General features: G+C 44.8%; 1 protein-coding gene across 19 annotated transcripts in view; it reads left to right on the top strand.

Annotated features, from left to right (window-relative positions):
* The window catches only part of NRXN3 (neurexin 3), a 1,132,087-nt gene that overhangs the window by 998,384 nt on the left and 113,519 nt on the right, over window positions 1–20,184 (top strand). The window lies entirely within an intron of this gene.

Below are 20,184 nucleotides of genomic sequence, written 5' to 3'. Positions count from 1 at the left end.
GGAGGCAGTTGGAGGATGGATGGCGGCTAATGGATTGAGGTTGAATCCTGACAAGACAGAAGTACTGTTTTTGGGGGACAGGGGGCGGGCTGGTGTGGAGGACTCCCTGGTCCTGAATGGGGTAACTGTGCCCCTGAAGGACCAGGTGCGCAGCCTGGGAGTCATTTTGGACACACAGCTGTCCATGGAGGCGCAGGTCAATTCTGTGTCCAGGGCAGCTGTCTACCAACTCCACCTGGTACGCAGGCTGAGACCCTACCTGCCCGCGGACTGTCTCACCAGAGTGGTGCATGCTCTGGTTATCTCCCGCTTGGACTACTGCAATGCGCTCTACGTGGGGCTACCTTTGAAGGTGACTCGGAAACTACAACTAATCCAGAATGCGGCAGCTAGACTGGTGACTGGGGGCGGCCGCCGAGACCATATAACACCGGTCTTGAAAGACCTACATTGGCTCCCAGTACGTTTCCGAGCACAATTCAAAGTGCTGGTGTTGACCTTTAAAGCCCTAAACGGCCTCGGCCCAGTATACCTGAAGGAGCGTCTCCACCCCCATCGTTCTGCCCGGATGCTGAGGTCCAGCGCCGAGGGCCTTCTGGCGGTTCCCTCATTGCGAGAAGCAAAGCTACAGGGAACCAGGCAGAGGGCCTTCTCGGTAGTGGCGCCTGCCCTGTGGAACGCCCTCCCATCAGATGTCAAAGCGATAAATAACTACCTGACATTCAGAAGACATCTTAAGGCAGCCCTGTTCAGGGAAGTTTTTAATCTGTGATATTTTAGTGTATTTTTGGTTTCTATGGAAGCCGCCCAGAGTGGCTGGGGAAACCCAGCCAGATGGGCGGGGTACAAATAATAAATTATTATTATTATTATTATTATCTAAAGATAAAATTCAGCACAGAACTTGTTCACTCTCAGTTTCCATTTGAATTATTGTTGTATGTGCAGACATGAGGCCAAGTTCTTCTGTGATACTGTTTGACCCACTCGTTAAGTTAGGGTTGGTTGTTCCTGTGTGGAGAACAAGATATGAACTTCATAAATCTGTGGAATTTGATAATGGAAGACCACAATGGTAGATTCTGGAAAGCCAGTGCAGATTAGTGTTCCTCATGTGTGCTATTTCTTCTTTAGTGGTGAAGTTTTTAATAGAGTGGATTGGGTTGCCCAAGCTGAGTTGTTCTTCATTCCTGTTTTTAACAATATTAAATAATAATAATATTTAAAGTGGAATATTAATATTAAAGTGGAAATTGTCAGATGGTTGCTTTCAGAGTCTGGGGCTCATTCAATCAGGTGCTTTTGAAATCTCTGATAGCCCTTATTGTCATGGAGGTATATATTTTTCTCTGACTACAGCTTCGTTAAGCCCTTTAGGGCTTAATAAACTCTCAATATATCTTTTCAATAATTGCAGACAGAAAATAATCTACAGATCAAATATAATTGCCTTGATGAAGCAGCAGTAGACTGTGTTCTTCCCCAAGTACAAATGAGATTCTTCTGAATAATAATTATTGATTGCTTGATCTGCTTTCTTTGTCTGCGTTGAGTAGAACAGAGAGCTCACCAGGCATTTCACAGAGACCTTCACATGTATAAAGGTGTCTTATACCTGCATGATAGAATTTATTGGATCATATGGTCCTTTCATTCGTAATGTGGTTTATTTCTAATTAGCTCATCTAATTGAATGGTTCTTTTCCAGTCCCATCCATCAATAGCTTTTGTTTCCCTTTTTTGAGTTGTGCTTCCCCACAATGGTAATGCACCATTGCCCAAACATTTGATCTTGTTCCTGGACCTTCGTGGCTATGTCAGTTCTCTCCACCAGTAAAAACAGCTTGACTCAGCAAGGCAGGACTATGTCAGATCATAATCAGGGTCTCAAATGTTGCTGAAAGTGTGACATTAAATGCTAAATGCTGCTTTATTTCTCCTGGTTGCTTGTCAAGGCTCTACATCTTTTGCTCGCTGAAAAATCAGGTGGCTATGAATCAGTTCTAATTATTAGCTTCAATTGATGGTGCGTTATATAAAGGCCTCAGGTAAAGTCACCCACCTTGAAATTGGACTGCAAATAATTCTGATGGATTTTGTCATATTTGGAATGTTGTTCTTATACATTCTGGGAAAATGAAACAAAATGCAAGCCAGGTTTCCCCCTTCGTTAGCTCATGCAGAGCCAGCCTCATGAGATCTCGCCAGAAGCCGCTACTGCACAATGCCGGTGAGCAAGGCTTCTGTGGCGGTGGGCGGCAGAGGTGAAACAGGATGTGTCGTTCCTGAGTTAATGCTCTAATCAGAGTCTGTAAAGATTTTTTTGAGTCTATTCTGATGGAATTATATCAGTCTGTTGCGAGGTCACTGAAATATTTCATGAAACAGGCCCACCTAGATTATTTCTCAGAGGGTTTTTGACCTAATCTACATGTCAACTTGTTGAGCTGATTAAGTCATTATGTTCTTGAGAAAGCATCAAGGTGATTTAATACAGTGTAAACTGGCCTCTAAAAACATGGTTAGAGCAATGATTTCCTGGATGCACTCACACAACGAATGGTCTCATCTTGGCTTATATTAAAGCAATAACTCTTGACACTTCACTCTTTCCATTGAAAGGAAGATAAAAGTCAATATGCACCTCCATTACAACTCACTGTGTCTCAAGAGCAGGTCAATTTATTGTTATCGCAGTGCAAGACGGTTCTTGCTTCCTTTCAGTCACTCGACTGAGTTGTTCAACTCCATTTGTGTAAGCTGTATCCTATACAGACTCAGCACCAACAAGAAACTCAAACATCACACCTCCCCTTAATTTTATTAAAATTAAGAAACAATTTTTGGGGGGGGGACTTTTTTTGTTGTGTTTTGGCACCGAGTGGCTTGTTATTCTGTTGCCTGTGGGGGGAAGCACTGGTCACTGCTGTATTTTTTGTTAGGACCAGCAACCTCTTCTATCCCTACAACAACAACAACACCCCACTTATCCAGAATGTCTGAACTTCCAGGGCAAGGGAGAAAATCCAAAATAACAGTTGGAAGCTATTTATCGCTAGAGTGCCGAGATGAACAATTGTTAGGATATTTTCCCTTGATGATCCCATTTTATGGGACTTGATTGGCCAAGAAGGCAGAGGTTTATTTAGCTATCCTCTCTTGCACCAGCTGAAGGTACAAGGACCCAAACAAATGTGGTTTAAATAACTGTTGGGTCATTTTATTACACTGTATTCATTCATTCATTTATTCTCTAATAGCACACTGCAGATCTATGTGTATCTATTTCTCTTTTGCCTGATTCAGATGTGCAGAAATAGCCCACAAGCTCTGCTATTTGAATGGGGGTTCACAGTTGGATGGGATTCAAATGTCTCAATGGTCATCCATGCAAATAAACCCAACTCATTTCTCCACATAGAATACTAAAATCTGAAGGAGATGAGTTTTGGCCTAGCTTCCTCTCTCTTACAAGCTAGTACTTTGTGCACACATTCAGGTTATAAATCACATGGGGGCAGACTTCATGGGTAGAGCTGCCTTCATGCTGCTGCTCAGCCCCAATGCATGGAGGGCAGTGGAAGAGAGCTATCAAGAACATTATGGAGAAAGCATGGCCACCAAACGCTCCTTCGCTCTCCCCATCATACAATGGGAGATGCATTGGGAGATATGAATAGGAGTAATGTTCTGGCCTCAAAACATGCCAGCCAGTCACACTTCTTTTGGAAGGGAAAATTTGTAAAAAATTTATGTGATCTATATATTGCTTGAACTCCAAGGAGCTCAGGGTGGCACCAATAGTTTTCCTCTGCAATTTTTCCTTCTAACAACCCTGTGAAATAGGTTAACCAGAGAGTGAGTGTGTGGCCCAAGGTCTCTTAGCATAGGAACCAACTCCTAGGAACTGTGGGGGCTTCAGCCTCCACAATAAAATATTTGAGGGGGCAGGGTTCCCCCAAAGTTGATGGGCATTCCCATTTAAATGGTGTGGGTGCACTGCGTTATGTGGGGTGGGGCTTACCTGGGCCCCCACAATAGTTTATTCAAATTGGCACCCAATCCATATTTTTATTTAAATAAACCTTCCACATTATTGACAAAACAATCTGAACATCAAACAGCTAGCAAACACCGAGGATGGGGCAACTCAGCCAGCCCCACCCTTTCCCTCTATTCCACCAGCAGTGAGTGTATATTAGAGGGGGGGGACATTGGTGCAAAATGTCCCTATTTTCATCTGGAAAATGTTGGAGGGGATGTAACAAGTAACACGATGCACATCTGGGCAGAGATATGTGGTGTTCTGTTTAACCCTGGAGCCTGTACTTGCTTAAGCTGATAGAAATTGGTGTAGTCCAAAGTTCACTTTGCCTACTTGTGATTTCTTGTTTGTTCCACTCCATTTAATGAAGCACGTTTGCTTCTGACTAACAGAGCTGCCTACCGACCCTTAGTAAAAGTGCCACTTTGACCCCCTGACACATAAGTTTGCTCTGTATTCAAGCTTGGGTCTGTTCGGAAACGGCATGTGTTGTATTAAATTACTCTTACAGACCTCAGGGCCCTGACACACCAGCTTCTCTCGTATTAACAATATCCTCTTTGGGAATTCCACTTTGCCTCACTGCTGTGCATAGAACACGGAGGCATATGGCTATCGTTCACTTAAATGCTTCTACTTTTAACTCGGGAATGTCCTGGAGTGCAGGGCTGCTGCTAGATTAGGGCTGTCTCACATCCAAAATGAGAGATGTGTTGTTATTTCTATCAGGCTTGTTCTCGACAGATGCCTTGTTTCTGTTGTTGAGCTTTTTGAACTTTACCTGACTAGCCTTCTTAAGTGGCCAAAGATCTGTCTGGTTGGTCAGACCTGGTGTTGATGACACACAGCACAATAACTCCTCTATTCTGAGCCCCCTTTTTTCCTTTGACACTTGGGGTAGCGATCCTTTTCTATGGTTTTTGTTTCCAGTATTTATATTTTTGACAGTTCAGCTGCCATCAGCTGATATTTACAATCTACAGATATGGGTTCTTTGTGCCCCACTTATGGTGAAGGGATGGTGTTAAAATATAGGGCTTTCTCAATGGTTGACCCATCGTTGTGGCACAACATGCTCTGTGAAGAGTGGGTGAACTTCCTTTCTAGTGGCTGGTGAACTCTTTTTTTGGGGGGACAGGCTTTTGGCTACTAAGTGTTTCCTTTTAAGGCTGTTTGGTTCCTGCCTCTGTTGTAATTTTGTAGCTTAACTGAATGTATTGTTTTATATGATAATGTGATTTTAATGTGTTGTCAGCTGTACTGAGTTGTGCATAGGCACTAGAATAGCAGGATAGGAAAATATACCGTATTTTTCGCACCATAGGACGCACTTTTTCCCTCCTAAAAAGCAAGGGAAAATGTGTGTGCGTCCTATGGAGCGAATGCAGGCTTTCGCTGAAGCCTGGAAAGTGAGAGGGGTGGGTGCGCACCGACCCCTCTCGCTCTCCAGGCTTCAGGAAGCTATCCGCTAGCCGTGGGAGACCCAGCTCTCCCACGGCTAGCGGAGCGCTGCATTAATCCCGAAGCTTGGGGCGTGCGGAGCTCAGCGCGCCCCAAGCTTCTGGGTGCCGGCAAGGTCTCCGCTAGCCGTCTAGACCTTGCCGGCACCCAGAAGCTTGGGGCGCGCTGAGCTCCGCAGCCCCAAGCTTCGGGATTAGCGCTCCGCTAGCTGTGTCTAGGCTGCGGATAGCAGCCTGCTTCCCGGAGCGTCGGGCGCCCTGAAAGCAGAGCGCCTGGCGCTTCGGGAACTCATCCGCAGCCTAGGCAACCCTGCGGGAGATCCCGCAGGGATGTCTAGGCTGCGGATAGCAGCCTGCTTCCCGGAGCGTCGGGGGCCCTGAAAGCAGAGCGCCCGGCGCTTCGGGAACTCATCCGCAGCCTAGGCAACCCTGCGGGAGATCCCGCAGGGATGTCTAGGCTGCGGATAGCAGCCTGCTTCCCGGAGCGTCGGGCGCCCTGAAAGCAGAGCGCCCGGCGCTTCGGGAACTCATCCGCAGCCTAGGCAACCCTGCGGGAGATCCCGCAGGGATGTCTAGGCTGCGGATAGCAGCCTGCTTCCCGGAGCGTCGGGCGCCCTGAAAGCAGAGCGCCCGGCGCTTCGGGAACTCATCCGCAGCCTAGGCAACCCTGCGGGAGATCCCGCAGGGATGTCTAGGCTGCGGATAGCAGCCTGCTTCCCGGAGCGTCGGGCGCCCTGAAAGCAGAGCGCCCGGCGCTTCGGGAACACATCCGCAGGGTGGGGAGCCCTGCAGGAGTTCCCTGCAAGGCTCCCCAAGCTGCGGATAGCAGCCTGCCGCCCGGCGGGCGGGGCGCCCTGAATCAGAGCGCCCCTCGCGCCGGGCAGACATCCGCAGGGTGGGGAGCCCTGTAGGAGTTCCCTGCAAGGCTCCCCAAGCTGCGGATAGCAGCCTGCCGCCCGGCGGGTGGGGCGCCCTGAATCAGAGCGCCCCTCGCGCCGGGCAGACATCCGCAGGGTGGGGAGCCCTGCAGGAGTTCCCTGCAAGGCTCCCCAAGCTGCGGATAGCAGCCTGCCGCCTGGCGGGTGGGGCGCCCTGAATCAGAGCGCCCCTCGCGCCGGGCAGACATCCGCAGGGTGGGGAGCCCTGCAGGAGTTCCCTGCAAGGCTCTCCAAGCTGCGGATAGCAGCCTGCCGCCCGGCGGGTGGGGCGCCCTGAAGCAGAGCGGCCCTCGCGCCAGGCAGACATCAGCCAGCCCCACAAGCTCGGGGGACAGCAGGGAGGCGCAGCGCCACTATCCCGCTGTTCCTCGACCTGGTTCGGTTTCCCTGACCTGCTTTGGGGGGGGGGAATAAAGGGAAATTTTTTTCCCTTTATTTCCCCCCCAAAAAACTAGGTGCGCCCTATGGTCCGGTGCGTCCAATCGTGCGAAAAATACGGTATATGAATAATAACAACCTCTGTTTGAGCTGATCTAACTATTACGACAAATAAATTAATACACTACATTCAACAAATTGTGTTTGTCCAAAATGCCCTAAATTCAGAACATTCCTTAGCAAAATCCAAGGAACTGGCTGTGAACAGTCAAATGAAAACAAATGAATTCAGCACTGACTTGAATCCATTTAGATTTCATGTACTCAATCATGTGGTGTCAAGGGACCAAAAATAGAATTCTCCAGTAAAATTAATATAAATTGTAACATGAAAAGTGGTTGTTGATTTCAGTTCTCGTTTCCATTGATGACAATTTTTTGAGATGAAACCCACAAAATGCGCTTCACCTTTAGGTTTTATTAAATTCATTTTCCTGAATCATAAATGCTGAAGCTAAAGCATTTGTAAAGCCAAATGCTTGCTGAGTAGTCACTTCATAGTTGAGCTGAAGTTGAACAGATTTGATTAAATTTGTAAATATTTAAGCTTCGATATGCTTAGTAAGGACTATTAGATCTGCAGGAAGCCAAGAATGGACTAGTTAACCATGAATGGATGCCAAGGGTGAATGCAAGGGCTCCTTCTTTTCATTGAAAAGGATCAAGATCCATAGGCAGAATAGTGGGAGGCAATTTTTGCTAATTCCCCTCTTCCCCCTCAACCTATTGCTCTCATTCTGTCCTGGATGGTCCTCTAACCTTCCAGAGCAAATTTTCAGGAGCTGGATGGGACATTGGTCAGAAATACTTCCCCACTTCCGTGGATAGTGGATATAATGTTGGATTTTGACCCAGAAGACTTGAGTTCAGCCTCCACTTAGCTCTGAATATTGTGTAGTATTGGGTCTGGGTAAGATCACACACTGCCTAGCCTACTACATTGTATTGTTGTATATATGGTTGTCCTTGAAAGAATGGTAGAATAGAAATGTAATAATAAACAACTCTGAAAGAAAGGGGGAAAGATATCATTGATTAACGTCAGTGAGCCTCCCTATTGGTTTAGTTAGGGTTTGATCAGTGGAGTGCTTGGGGATCCATCCTTTTACCAGAGTCCAACACAGTTGCCTAGCTGCATTTTGTTTAGGCTGAGGGCCATAGGATTTTGATTCAGAACTTCCCATAAGACACTGCTCTCGCAGCACTTTCTTTTAGGCATGCCTTGTGATGGAACACAGCAGAGAAGATTTGTCAGTATAATTAGCCTCTAACTGTCAGGGAAAGAAAAATACACTTGTCTCTTCTTGCGATTGCCAAGGTACTTTCTTTTTCACTCTTAAGAAAATAATTTTTGGAGAAGGAAATTGGCCTCTAATTTACTCATTGCTTGTTATGAGTCTCCAGTGACATTTTCATCCACTGACTGCAAAGCACTAAATGAGAAAAAAATATTAAGGAACTTGAAAGCCCCAGCTTTCTGTCTTACTTCACACAAGCCCATTCTTATGACATAAAATTGTCTTTTTCTTACCTTCCTACCTTTTATTGTTGTAAAAAAAAAATTATGTCCTGTGCAAAACAATTGGCCACCCAATCACAGACATTTACACTGGGGTTATCAGTGCAACACTATGGTTTGTGATGTTCTACTGGCACAATGGTTGGTACATACTTGTCTTATATGTATGTTTTTATAGGGCAGCAATGAGGATAACAACACGTCTGAAAGGCAAAGATGCATAAAAGGAATACTGTATTGGTCCGAATATAAGACAAACCCGCAAATTTAAAATTCAAGGCATATTTGCGGGTGCGACACATCTCCCGGCACTACCGCCCTGGATGGAGGGCGGCCAGTGCTAGATTCTGAGTGCGCTGTGTGCCCGCCTCCCAACACTACCACCTCTGGGCACTACCTCCCCAACCTGGTGCTGGGAGAGGCTTGGGAGCAGTGGGTGGGTTGTGTGCCATTGCCCCACGCTCCTGGGCTGTTTCCTGGGGGGGGGGTGTAGCCATGCCACTTTGCCGGCAGCCTCCCCCCCTTCCCCCTTCCTTACAGTGGTTCAGGGAAGGCTCGGGAAATGTGGCTGGGATGGGTGCCGTTGTCCCACACCCCCGATCGCCCTCGTGGGCAGCTGTTTCAGCAGCGATACCATAAGGTCGTGAATATAAGCCACACTTTAACTTTTTACAATTGGAATTTGGGGAAAAAATGTGGCTTATATTCGGGCCAATACGGTGTATATCTAGGTGGAAGATAAGAACTCTCTTCAAGCATTCAAAGAGGCTTAATGTGGGGAGTGGGTGTGCACACACCAGCCCTGTTCCAGTGTCCATGAGCATGTGCATTCCATCCTTGATCTTTCTGGAAGGTATTAAGGGAACTAGTAAGGACTTTTAGTTGTGCATGTTCACAGGACTCCCCATGAACAGGAACTCTGCCCTATCAGGGTGCAATGAAGGAAGTTGTTGCTAGAGTATTATCCAGTTAGAACCCTCACACATTCTCCTGAATGCTTGAATAGGGTTAGGGAGTTCTAAGCCGGGATTGTTATTATTGACAATTTCCCTCCCATTGGGGAAAATTGGGAAGGAAATGAAAAGGAGAGAGTTAGATGGGCTCTTGACCTTGCCTAATTTTCTCCCCTATTGGACCCAAGTTGCTTCCTGATCCCACTGTGGCAAGCCCCAGCATGCCCCCTTTCTGGCCCTACAGATGCCAGAGCTCTGATGTCAATTTGGCTAAGGTAACAGAAGATCTGGCAATGGTGGGGAAGGGAGGATGATATATCTCTTTCCAATACTGAAGCTCTTTTTCCAAGAGCACTGGGAATAATTCAGTGCCATGATCTTCTGATCATTTCATCATTTCTACTTGCCAGACAGAATGATCACCCCTCTCACCCCCTGTGTATTAAGTATGTTGCCTTGACAATCAGTAAATTGTTTTATATGATTTCACTGGTTAGTATTCTGTATGTTGCCTGCTTACTGTTCTGAGAAGCATTTGGAAGTTCACTCATGTTCTCAAATGTGTTTCTGGGATAATACGCAGTAATTTTACAAAGTTTATCTACTATGACAATAATGTTGGTGTGGGGACAGTATGTGGTCTGCATTCAGAGGGGGTACCATCTTGTCCTCAGGCAGCAGAATGTCTTCTGCCAGCCCTGATCCAGATATGTGAATATGAACATACGAAGTTGCCTTAGACCTCTGGTCCTTTAAACATAGTATTATCAACTGTGGCAGATATCAACTATCCAAGGTTCCAAACAAAGTATTTCTCAGTCCTCTTACTAATGCCCTCTAACTGGAGATGTCAGGAATGGAGCTTGGTTTCAACTGGAAAAGAATAATCATATACCCAAAGTGATTGCCCTTTGCTTCATTGCTGTTCATTTGGGCCCATTCCTACAGAGGAATCTGCTAGGCACTATCTCACTGTAGTGTAGAAGCAATTGTGAATGAGTAAGTATGTGGGTGGATGTTTTGGGCCCTGGAAAATACAGATGACATTATTTATATGGCAAATTATCTCAAATGTATATATTTGAAAACATTTGATAATCTGTGTGATGAGAGAGAGGGTAAAGTATGATATGCAAGTTGGCCCAAAAGCTGTTAGTTGTGTGAGTAATCACAATTTGAAATTCAAGTTTTTTTGACAAGCGTATGGCATGTTTCTGGAGCCAGTTTGCTTTCCAAATGCAATTACAAGTTTGAACGTCCTCTGGTATTCTGCAACAGCCTGTTAAAATCTGCTACTTTGGAAGTGAGGGGGGGAGGGGGAAATGCGTATGTGAAACTATATTCTTTGCAGAAGGCATAGATAAAAATCTGTATAAATGCAGGCAAATAAATGCCCTAAAGTGCAGAGACTTTAAACACATACCTCATAGTCATAGACCACTTATGATAACTAGAATAGCAGATCACGTGAATAGGCTAAAAAAAAGTAATGGTTCCGTTTTATTTTTTTCAATTTTAAGCACGGGAGGGTTTAGTTTGTGCTGTAGGTTCATCAGGGCCCAGCCCTAGCATTTTTTGTTAATGCCAGGCTTCAGCTGTGGAACATATGAAGTATGAACAGATGAATGCCCTTGGGGAAGTGCAGTTTCCATCTTCTTCACCATGGAATAACTGCAGAGACTCATCCACACATTGGCGTTTAGAGGGAAGATTTTCCAGTTCAGAGGCTAATGTTTCCAGCAGATTTGAGCTCTGACATCTCTTTTTCTAGAAACGAAGCACAGATGCCAATGCTGGCTTCAATTTTTGTGTGTGTGTCAGGGGCAGGAGGAGGCTTGGGCAAGAAACCCTTAGCTGCTCCCCATTCCCTGGGTGGGCTCTCAGCCTCCTTGCTGTTGTCACCACTGCCCCTCTCATTTGCCCCCTCCTTCTGGAATGAAGAGCAAAACCAGGGGACTCTTGGGACCAGCAGCAGTCCCCCTGATTGGCTGTGGGTCTTAGTAGTTCCCTGACATTGCTGAATTTTGACACTATTGCGGTCCGAACACTTCTTTAGCCTTTCTGCAGAATGTGTGTGGGCTTAAAATGGGTAGCAGGTAAAGGATGCGCACCCTGGTCCCTTTCCCAATGTCCTTGTGTTTAGAAGCCTCACAAATAGACTTCTGACACATGGGGGTCTGAAGGGGAATGCTAACTGTATTCAGTTGAAATGCACAGAGTTCCAAACTGAACTAACAATACTCAATGAATGGAGATAGAATCCTCACTGCATAGCTCCAAATGTTGAGATTGGACATGCCCACACACCCCTACCCAGTTTGATTCCTCGTGTGCTGTACCTCCTCTGCTTAACACCCTGCTCTTGCTGGAGAATGACAATCCGTGTGAAGAACAACTCCATTTATTTTAACACCTCTCTTCAAAATCACCAGGATTGAATTGGCATTGGGCAATTATAATTCACTTCAATTAAATGCTAGACCAATCTGTGAAAATGAAAGACACTCCCCACACTTCTCCATCTTTGCTTCAAAGGTTCTGGACATTTCCCGACTCAGCTTGTTTTTGTTTCTCAAAAAGGAAAAGGAGTGGGGAGGTTATGCATTGAAATTTGTGGTAAAACTGAGCGGGTCCCCGATCTGCCTTGAGACGCCTTGTTAATAGCACTATCTGACTTGGGAATGTGAAATCATGACTGGAACCATCTCAGTGTGCCTTGTTATTTGGAGTGCACGCAGAGCTGATGTTCATACCCCTGTTAAACAGAAGCAAATTTGTATTTCCAGAATGGCTTGAGTTCTTAGAATGACAGGATTCATTGAAAGACACAATGCAAAGCAAGTGGCTGCTTAGGAATGAACAGAGAAAAATCATTGGCTTTGTAGCACAGAAAGAGAGATCCGGTTTGCTTTCTCCCGGTTCTTAAACCACGTCTGCTTTGCATGCTATTTATACCCTGCAGGGAAATGATTGGGAGCTGCAGGCGTTGCCAAAAGACTTCCAAGGCAGACATTTTCATTTTGTTCTTGACAAGACTCATTGAGAGGTGGGGGATGCACATCTTACCTTTCTTGGCTCACGTTTAGATGACAGCGTAGAAATTAGAAACACATCCTGGCTGTTATGACAGTCCTATTTCTTGAAACCATCTAATTAACGCCTTGGGTTTTCTTTGGTGAGAAACAGTGCTGTGTAGCTAATAGAAAGGGCGGGGCAGGGAGTTTCACACTGCATTCTTCTTTGTCGGTGGGGTGAGCTGTCACTAAAATGGAAGCTGCGCCTGTCATTGCGAGCTCTTGGATTTGGTACAAGCTGCTTGATTGACAGCTGGACCTGCAGAAACAGCAAATATTTCCCTGTCTGCATGCACGGTTCTTTACTGAGGAATATGGTAAGAATATTTATGTATTTATTAATTTGCGCATGCGTCCATTGCATTTATATGCCACTTTTCTGCCATGGCACTCAAGGGAGGTTACCATTTTAAAAGATAGAAACAAATGATTTAAGACAGTGGTTCCCAGTTGGTGGTCTGCAGGTCCCAGGGGGTCCGTGGCACAACTTAGTTGTGGGCCACTGAATGCATCAGCTTGCTTGGATCACACTATTTTGTCCATTTAATCAATCAATCAATCAATCAATTTTAAAAATTAGATGGCGATCTGGAAAGCTCTTGTTAAGTAAAAACTTTATGGATGAATACATTAAGCCACTAGGCACTATCTCACAGTGATCGTCACATCACTGCCACATGCAATTGCATAGGGGTATAAGTCCCTGCAGAGGCACTCCATAGAGCACTCTCTGCCATTCTTTCCTCAACTTAGTGCATAAGCAAAAGGGAGAGCCTTTGTGGTGTAGTGGTTAGTGTGCTGGCCTATGACCTTGGGAGTCCAGAGTTCAAATCCCCAGTCACCCATAGAGCTCACTGGGTGACCTTGGACCACTCAGCCTAATCTACCTCACAGGGTTCTTGTGAGGGGGAAAAATGGATGGGGAGGACAATGTATATCATCTTGAAGTTCCAGGAGAACAGGTGGGATATACAAAATAATAAAAATAAATTATGAAATAAAAAAGGGGAAGTAACATTAGTGTAGGCTTCAGGGAATCCTGAAGCAGGAGCTGGGGTAATTACAGATCCAGTTTAGATCAGGCCAGACTCTGGAGGATCTGGGGACACTCCCCAAATGAACACAGGGAGAAAGCAGAGCTTAAAATCCATTGTCTGACCTTTCATCACTTCTGTGTGGAACCCATCACTAGTCTCAAAGGAAATCAACTTATCAGCTAATCCTACCATAAGGCAGAATGAAGTGGTCCACCTCAGATGGCATTTTTGGGGGGCACCATTAAAGGTTGACAAATTGACAATTATTAGAGTATTTTTTATTATTATCATCAATCTTCTCACTTGGGCACTAACATCTCTTTGGGCCATTGCTGCACTGTAACACTATTTTCATGTGCTTTGAGACCCTTGCATGGTTGTCTTTGAAAGAGCCAGCCAACATAGAAGAGGTTTGTTGTATGCAAGCTATAATATATAGAGAGCCAGGAGAAATTGCAGGGCTGGCTAATTTTCCCATTGGATGCATACAATGCCTCATAACCCCATGGCAGACTGATTAAAAAATAGTAAGCGGGGGGGGGGGGATTAACTTGCCACAATCTTTATTCCCTTTTCTGAAAGGTGACCTCTGATGAGAGCAGAAGGATGTGAATGATTTTAATCTGCAGTAACAATGGAGAACCAGTCCTGACCGACTCCTGCAGTATAAATATATAAAATGACAGATTATTCTGCTGCTTCCTCCTCCCCTCCTGCCCAGACATACACATACACATGCCATAATGCACAGCTAAATTTCAATTGTGCTTTATCTCTCAGCTACTGCCCCAGTGATTAATGCTGTGCTTTCTGGGAGGCTGGAATATGAGGGGAGAGAGGGAGAAGCGAGATATGTATTTCTGGTGCTGTTTATCATTATCATTATTCCTTTATAATAGTCTTTCCTCCTGTTGGAAGAGCTTAATTTACTGAAGGAGCAGGGGGCATGACAGGTGAGAGAAGAGATGGTGGCAGGTGGATGGATGGCTTGGGCAAAGGCAAGGACAAAGATAGGAAGCTGTGCTGTTGAAAGCAGTGAGCAACTTTTGAAAAGTGAGGTTCTCTCCCCCCCCCCCCCATATTAAGGATTTAGAAAGACAAGACTAATTTACACCTTGCTGGTGCAACTTCCTGCATGAACTGCCCGTTCACCATTGTGGGGAAGGGCCACAGCTCAGCATGTGCTTTACAGTGCAGAAGGTTTTATGTTTGATCCCTCACCTCTGCCAATCACTGGTCAACTGAGAACATTCTTTACCAGCTTTGCCTGGTGCATCAACTACAACCATTACTGGACAAGGATAGCCTTGCCAGCATGGTTTATACATTAGTAATCTCTTGATTAGGCTATTGTAATGCACTCTATGTGGAATTTCCCTGTAGCTGGTTCAAAGCATGCAGCTAGTGCAAAATGCAGCTGTCAAGATGCTTAATGTGACACCCAGCTTTACACATACTGCACCATTGTTGAAAGATCAGCACCAGCTGCCAAGTTCAAGATTTTGTTCTTAACCATTAAAGCTCCATATAACTTGGCACTAAGATACCTATCAGGCTAAGTCACTCTTAAGATATTCCAAGGGGATCCTGCTGGTCAATCCATGACCAGTGGATTGTCACTGGGTGACTAGGCTTGCCATACGTCCGGAAAATTTCGGACATGTTCAGAAATCGGACATTGTCTCCTGCAGGTAAAAGGGAGGCAATGTGGGCTCCTGTGTGTGTGTCTGTGTGTTATTAGCAAGAGCATTGCCTTTGCTTTCCATGAACTCTGTGATCCAGGGAGGTTGGGTGGCCTCTAGCCCTAGGGGAATAGCCCCACCTCCAACTCTCGGCCTGAGGTAACTCTATGGTTGCAGGAGGCTAGGTGGGCTCCTTGTGGGCAGTGGTGGGAAGGTAGAGCAGGTTTGAAGGGGAGCAACAGAGAGAGTGGGGCAGAAGTGGCCAGAGGTGTCTTTCAAGGGAAGCAGGAAGGCAGGGGATCCAGGGCGGACATTGGGCTCTGGGGAAATGAGGGGCACTAGTTATGGCAGCTGCGCTATTACATGGAAGGGTTAACAATGATGGTGGGGTGGGTGGGGGGCACTGGTCACTGCCTCCCCTCCCCTTCCTTAAGGTGCTTTCCTAAAGAAAGCTCAACAATTTTGGGGGTGTCCAGATTTTTTCTTTTTGAAATATGGCAAGTCTATGGATGACCTTCTTGGTGATGATACCCATCCTCTCAAGTGTCCTTTTGGTAATTCATGAGGTGGAGATAACAGTGCATTTTAAACACTTCTTTTATAACTTTTAAAACCCAAGCTTTTTCTTATCTGTAAGCAAATACAACTTTGCTTCCGACGGTGAATATTAGTGTTACAAGTGCATTCACATAAAAGTTTGCAGAAATTCGAGGGTCACTCTGTATTCTGGGTTGGAGTGTCACTGTAGCTTATCAGTAGGTTTTGGGATTCAGTGATGGTTCTCCCTTAGCCACTCTCTCTGGGAAATAATTGTAGATAAATGCAACTAGCAGAATGATCCTGTGGATGTCTATTCAGAAATAAGTCTTGCTGATTTCATCTAGGTTTATTGCAGGATTGCAGCCAAGAAGTGAAGCAATTCAATTTCCCCGTGAGAAGGCAGGATCTATGTGGAGGTAGCATCATTAACAGATTTATCCTCTAGTGGCTAGATAAAAAATAAACATCAATTAACCTTAAATGCATATGGTCAAAGCAAGCACAGTGTAACACAAGCTGCCAAGGAAGACAAACCTGCCCTAGTTTTTGAGAAACTTAGGAATGGGTGGAGGTTGCATCCCAAACCTACTTATCACTGGGCAAAACTTATCCTCACCCAATACTCCATCTTCAGCTATTGCTTCCATAACTGATGCCTGGGATTAAAAGATAGGAAGTGAAAATTCCAGTATCATAATGGATAATACCAAAGGCATAAAGAAAACAATATTGAAAATATATCTTTGGAGATCAGTGATTTGCAGTCACATTACTAAACCTTGGAGTTCTCTTTGTCCTCCAAGAGGCCATGTGTCATGACCTCATTTCCAAGGGTCTAAGTCAGTCTTTCTACTCTGGAGGCTGTTGGCAGGAATTTATTTCCATAAAGCTGTTCCTGATATATACCAGGCATCAAAGGCAGCTGGAGGATTAGAACGGTAATACATTTCTTTTACAGTATATACTATTCACATCATCCTCTAGAAAGGTAAAAGGCTGTTCCGTGGATCTTCTTCCATCCAGGTGCTTCTCAAATCCACACATTCTTAGCTTCAGGAATGCTACAGCATTATTTTCTCCCTGGCTTGCTACTGGGTCACACAATATAATTAAGAACTGTTGTCTTTTCTGGGGGTGAAGACCAGGAAGCAAAGGCAGAACAGTATTGCCCCTTTTCACATGCATGTTGCAAACGAGATAGATCCAAGGACGTAGTTTTCACTTTTCTATCACTAGAGTGGTTTTAAAGACAGAAGGAGGGCATTGGTCTCTATCCTGCAAATTTCTCTGCTTTCGTCAAACCTGGTCATTTTGAATTTACAAAGCACTTTTCTGCTATTCAAATCTATTTAATGGCTGCAGTAGCTCAAGGTCAATTCCCCTGAGAACTGAGGTTTCCTCCTCCACCAGCTGAATGCCATTCTCCCTCCCCTTTGGAAATTTGAAAGATGCTTCTTGTGCAATGGCAGCAAAAGGTGGCTCTGATTAGGCACTATCATTTTTCATTCCCTCAAAGGAGGCATTAAGCTGTTATGGATGGAGAATATATGAAGTGGCATTTGCACTGTGGTTCTTTGGTACCGAAATCACTAGATAAGGGATGATATAAATCTTTGGGTAGGGCATTGCAAGTGAGCAGAATTTCCAAACTAAAGGACTTCCCTGTGATCAAACTTGGTACTCATGTGGTCCTGTCCGTGCAATATTAACTGTGCTCAGCTAACATGTGGAATAACACCTGTTGATTGAGAGAGCAGGAATGTGAGCCAGTAAAGGCCTTCGTTACACACCTTTAGGTGCCGTGCAAAAACATTCCTTTTCTTCCAGGCCTTTGGTTAATTAAACAATCTGTGGCCTTTTAAACTGTGGAAGAAAGGGTTTATTGTTTGTTACTATGGTATGTATCGTTGTGTTTTCATACTGTACAAGACCCTGTGATCCGCAGATGAAAGGTGGTATAGAAATTTTATAGTAAAAAATTATATATAATCATCATCATCATTTACCCAATGGGATGCTGCCCACTGATGTCCCTCTCCCTGCCAGTGCCCAACCCCAAGAAGGCTTAGACAGAAACAGGTGTGACTAGGAAACTGCCATCTTAAATATTCCCACAATGCCGAGCCCCCATGTAGTTTCACTCAGGGATATTGTGATAAATTTACAATGGCAGCTGCCTGGCTACAACTGATGTCATGCAGGTGCCATTTTAAATCTTCTGTGATGCTCTAGACCACCCAATGCAGCCCCAGAATAATGCTGTGTCAGGCAATTTTGGGTGTCATGAGACTTTTAAAATGGCGGCTTGGAACCACTTGGTGATTGTGTGGGGCATGGGGCCCAGCAACTATCAGTGCTTATGGGCCTCACCATGCTGTACAGGGCCCAGAAATTGCCTCAGTTTTAAACAGCTGGTTTTAAACAGCAGGTTAAAAATGCCATTTATTTATCACACTTGTATCCTGTTCCTCCAAAGGTGCCCAGAGTGGCAAATATGGGAGCTGATTCATCTTATCTTCACAAAAACCATTGTCTCACAGCTGAGTAAAATCTGAACCCAGCTCTCAGTGGTCCAAGTTCCCATGTTTTAAACTTAAGACACCCAAGCCCTCATAATGCATTTGTCACAATTTTGCCCGTGCTGGGAGAGCTCAAAATCACCCAATGACCTGCCTGTATAAGCAGGGACTGGAACTCAAGTATCCCCAGTCTAAATCCAACTCTTGTTCCACTGAGTTTGCTTCTGTGTTTTTCTGTACTATCTGCCTACTGAAGTGACAATATTTGAGTTTGTTTGTTTGTTTTTAAAGCTCTTTTGTGCATGCAGGTGTAAGGATCACAGTCTAGGTACGCACTATCTAAAGACAATAAACGAATATGATTGGGCTATTCAGTAGAGGTACAAAGAATAAGATCCTCTCTGGGAGGGATTAGAGGTCATTCTTAAGGCAAGGAACAGAAGGGCGGCAGGGAAACTATCAGATAATCCGTATATTTAGTGGCAGATTTTACATGCTGCAGTCCTCCAACCTTGATTTTCAACCTTGTGGAAAACTTGCCAATAAAACTCCATAGATGATTTTGCATAATAGGAAATTATATACTAGGAAGATAGTTGCTCATGTATTTAAATGTATGTAAATACCGGCAGATGTAAAACTCAACACTGGATGTGAAAATATTAACTATCTCCCCACCTTCACAATTATATCATTTGGAAAAGTTCTGTACCAATTACTATAATGCGTCATCAGTCATATGTTTAGATTTAATCTTACTTCCAGAAACAACATCTTTTCAATGTACCCTAGAATGGAGCTTAAAAAAAAACAACCAGTGTATTTACTCTGCTCAGAATTAAGGATGTTGCAGTATGTGGGAGTATATTGGCTGTACCTTGCCCCAAAGAGTTCATTCTGGCTTGGCACATTGAAGAATTTGCTTCATCGTCATATACAGAGGCAATCACGATATTCAGAAGACATGCTGTCCAAACAGATTTGTGGTTTGTACCCCAGAGGAGCACCTGCCTTGATGGGTAGTCACAATGTTGTGCCCTATGCAAATCGAACTCAAGCACAGCGTGTAAGAAAGGATTAATGTTCTCACTGCTCAGTGAATGAAGAGAGTATTGGAAATTTTACCCTTCCTGAAATATGTATAAGTTGATGCGCACACATAGAAGCTGTATCTTTAATAGTTTATGTTTAAACAACTGAAACATCTAGCACCTCTCCTTAAAACCCTAAGTGCTATATTCTAATGCCAAATCTAATTTCTCAAGTTAGGGGGCAGTATGAAGATTTGACATGCTAGAGAGCTGGGTTATTTCTCCTAAGGAATAAGAACCTAAGAACCCTCTGGATTAGACAAAAGGCATATCAAGCATTCTGGGCTGTATTTAATGTAGCACTAAGCAAAAAAGTTCCATTGGCATGAGGACTTCTTCTTGAACAGTGGAACTTTACACACACACCCATCCACCTTCATGCCCCCCAAAATTATGGTCTGGGGGATCCTCAAACCCTCCGCAGCAGATCTGAGAATGTTGTGGGGCTTGTATGGAAGGGGAGGGAAATCCCATTCCACCAGTGCTAATCCTTGCACTAGAGCAACTATTTTATTGAATACTGCCCTGTTTCCTGCAGTGGCCAACCAAATGCTTCTGGAAGAGCCATAAACAGGGTATACACATGATCCCTTTCACCCCTGTTGCCTTAAGCAGTTGGTATTTACTAGTGTACTGTCTCTGAACATTTAACCATCATGGCTAACAGCTGCCGGTATCGTGCATGAATCTGTCTCGTCTTCTTTCAAAGCCTTCTGAGCTAATGGAAATGGCAAACCATTCTGGCTTACAATATTATGTTCTAGATAGGCCAGGGCAATGTAGTGCCTTTTAGATGTTGCTGGACTATAACTCCCATTATCTCTAACCATTGGCGATGATGGCTGGCACACACCACATTGGGTACCATGTTCTAGAATGAAGAATGGG

The sequence above is a fragment of the Podarcis raffonei genome, chromosome 1 (genome assembly GCF_027172205.1).
Source record: "Podarcis raffonei isolate rPodRaf1 chromosome 1, rPodRaf1.pri, whole genome shotgun sequence".
NCBI lineage: Eukaryota > Metazoa > Chordata > Lepidosauria > Squamata > Lacertidae > Podarcis > Podarcis raffonei.
The sequence above is the reverse complement of the archived record's forward strand: the minus strand, read 5'-3'. Positions and strand labels throughout refer to the sequence as shown.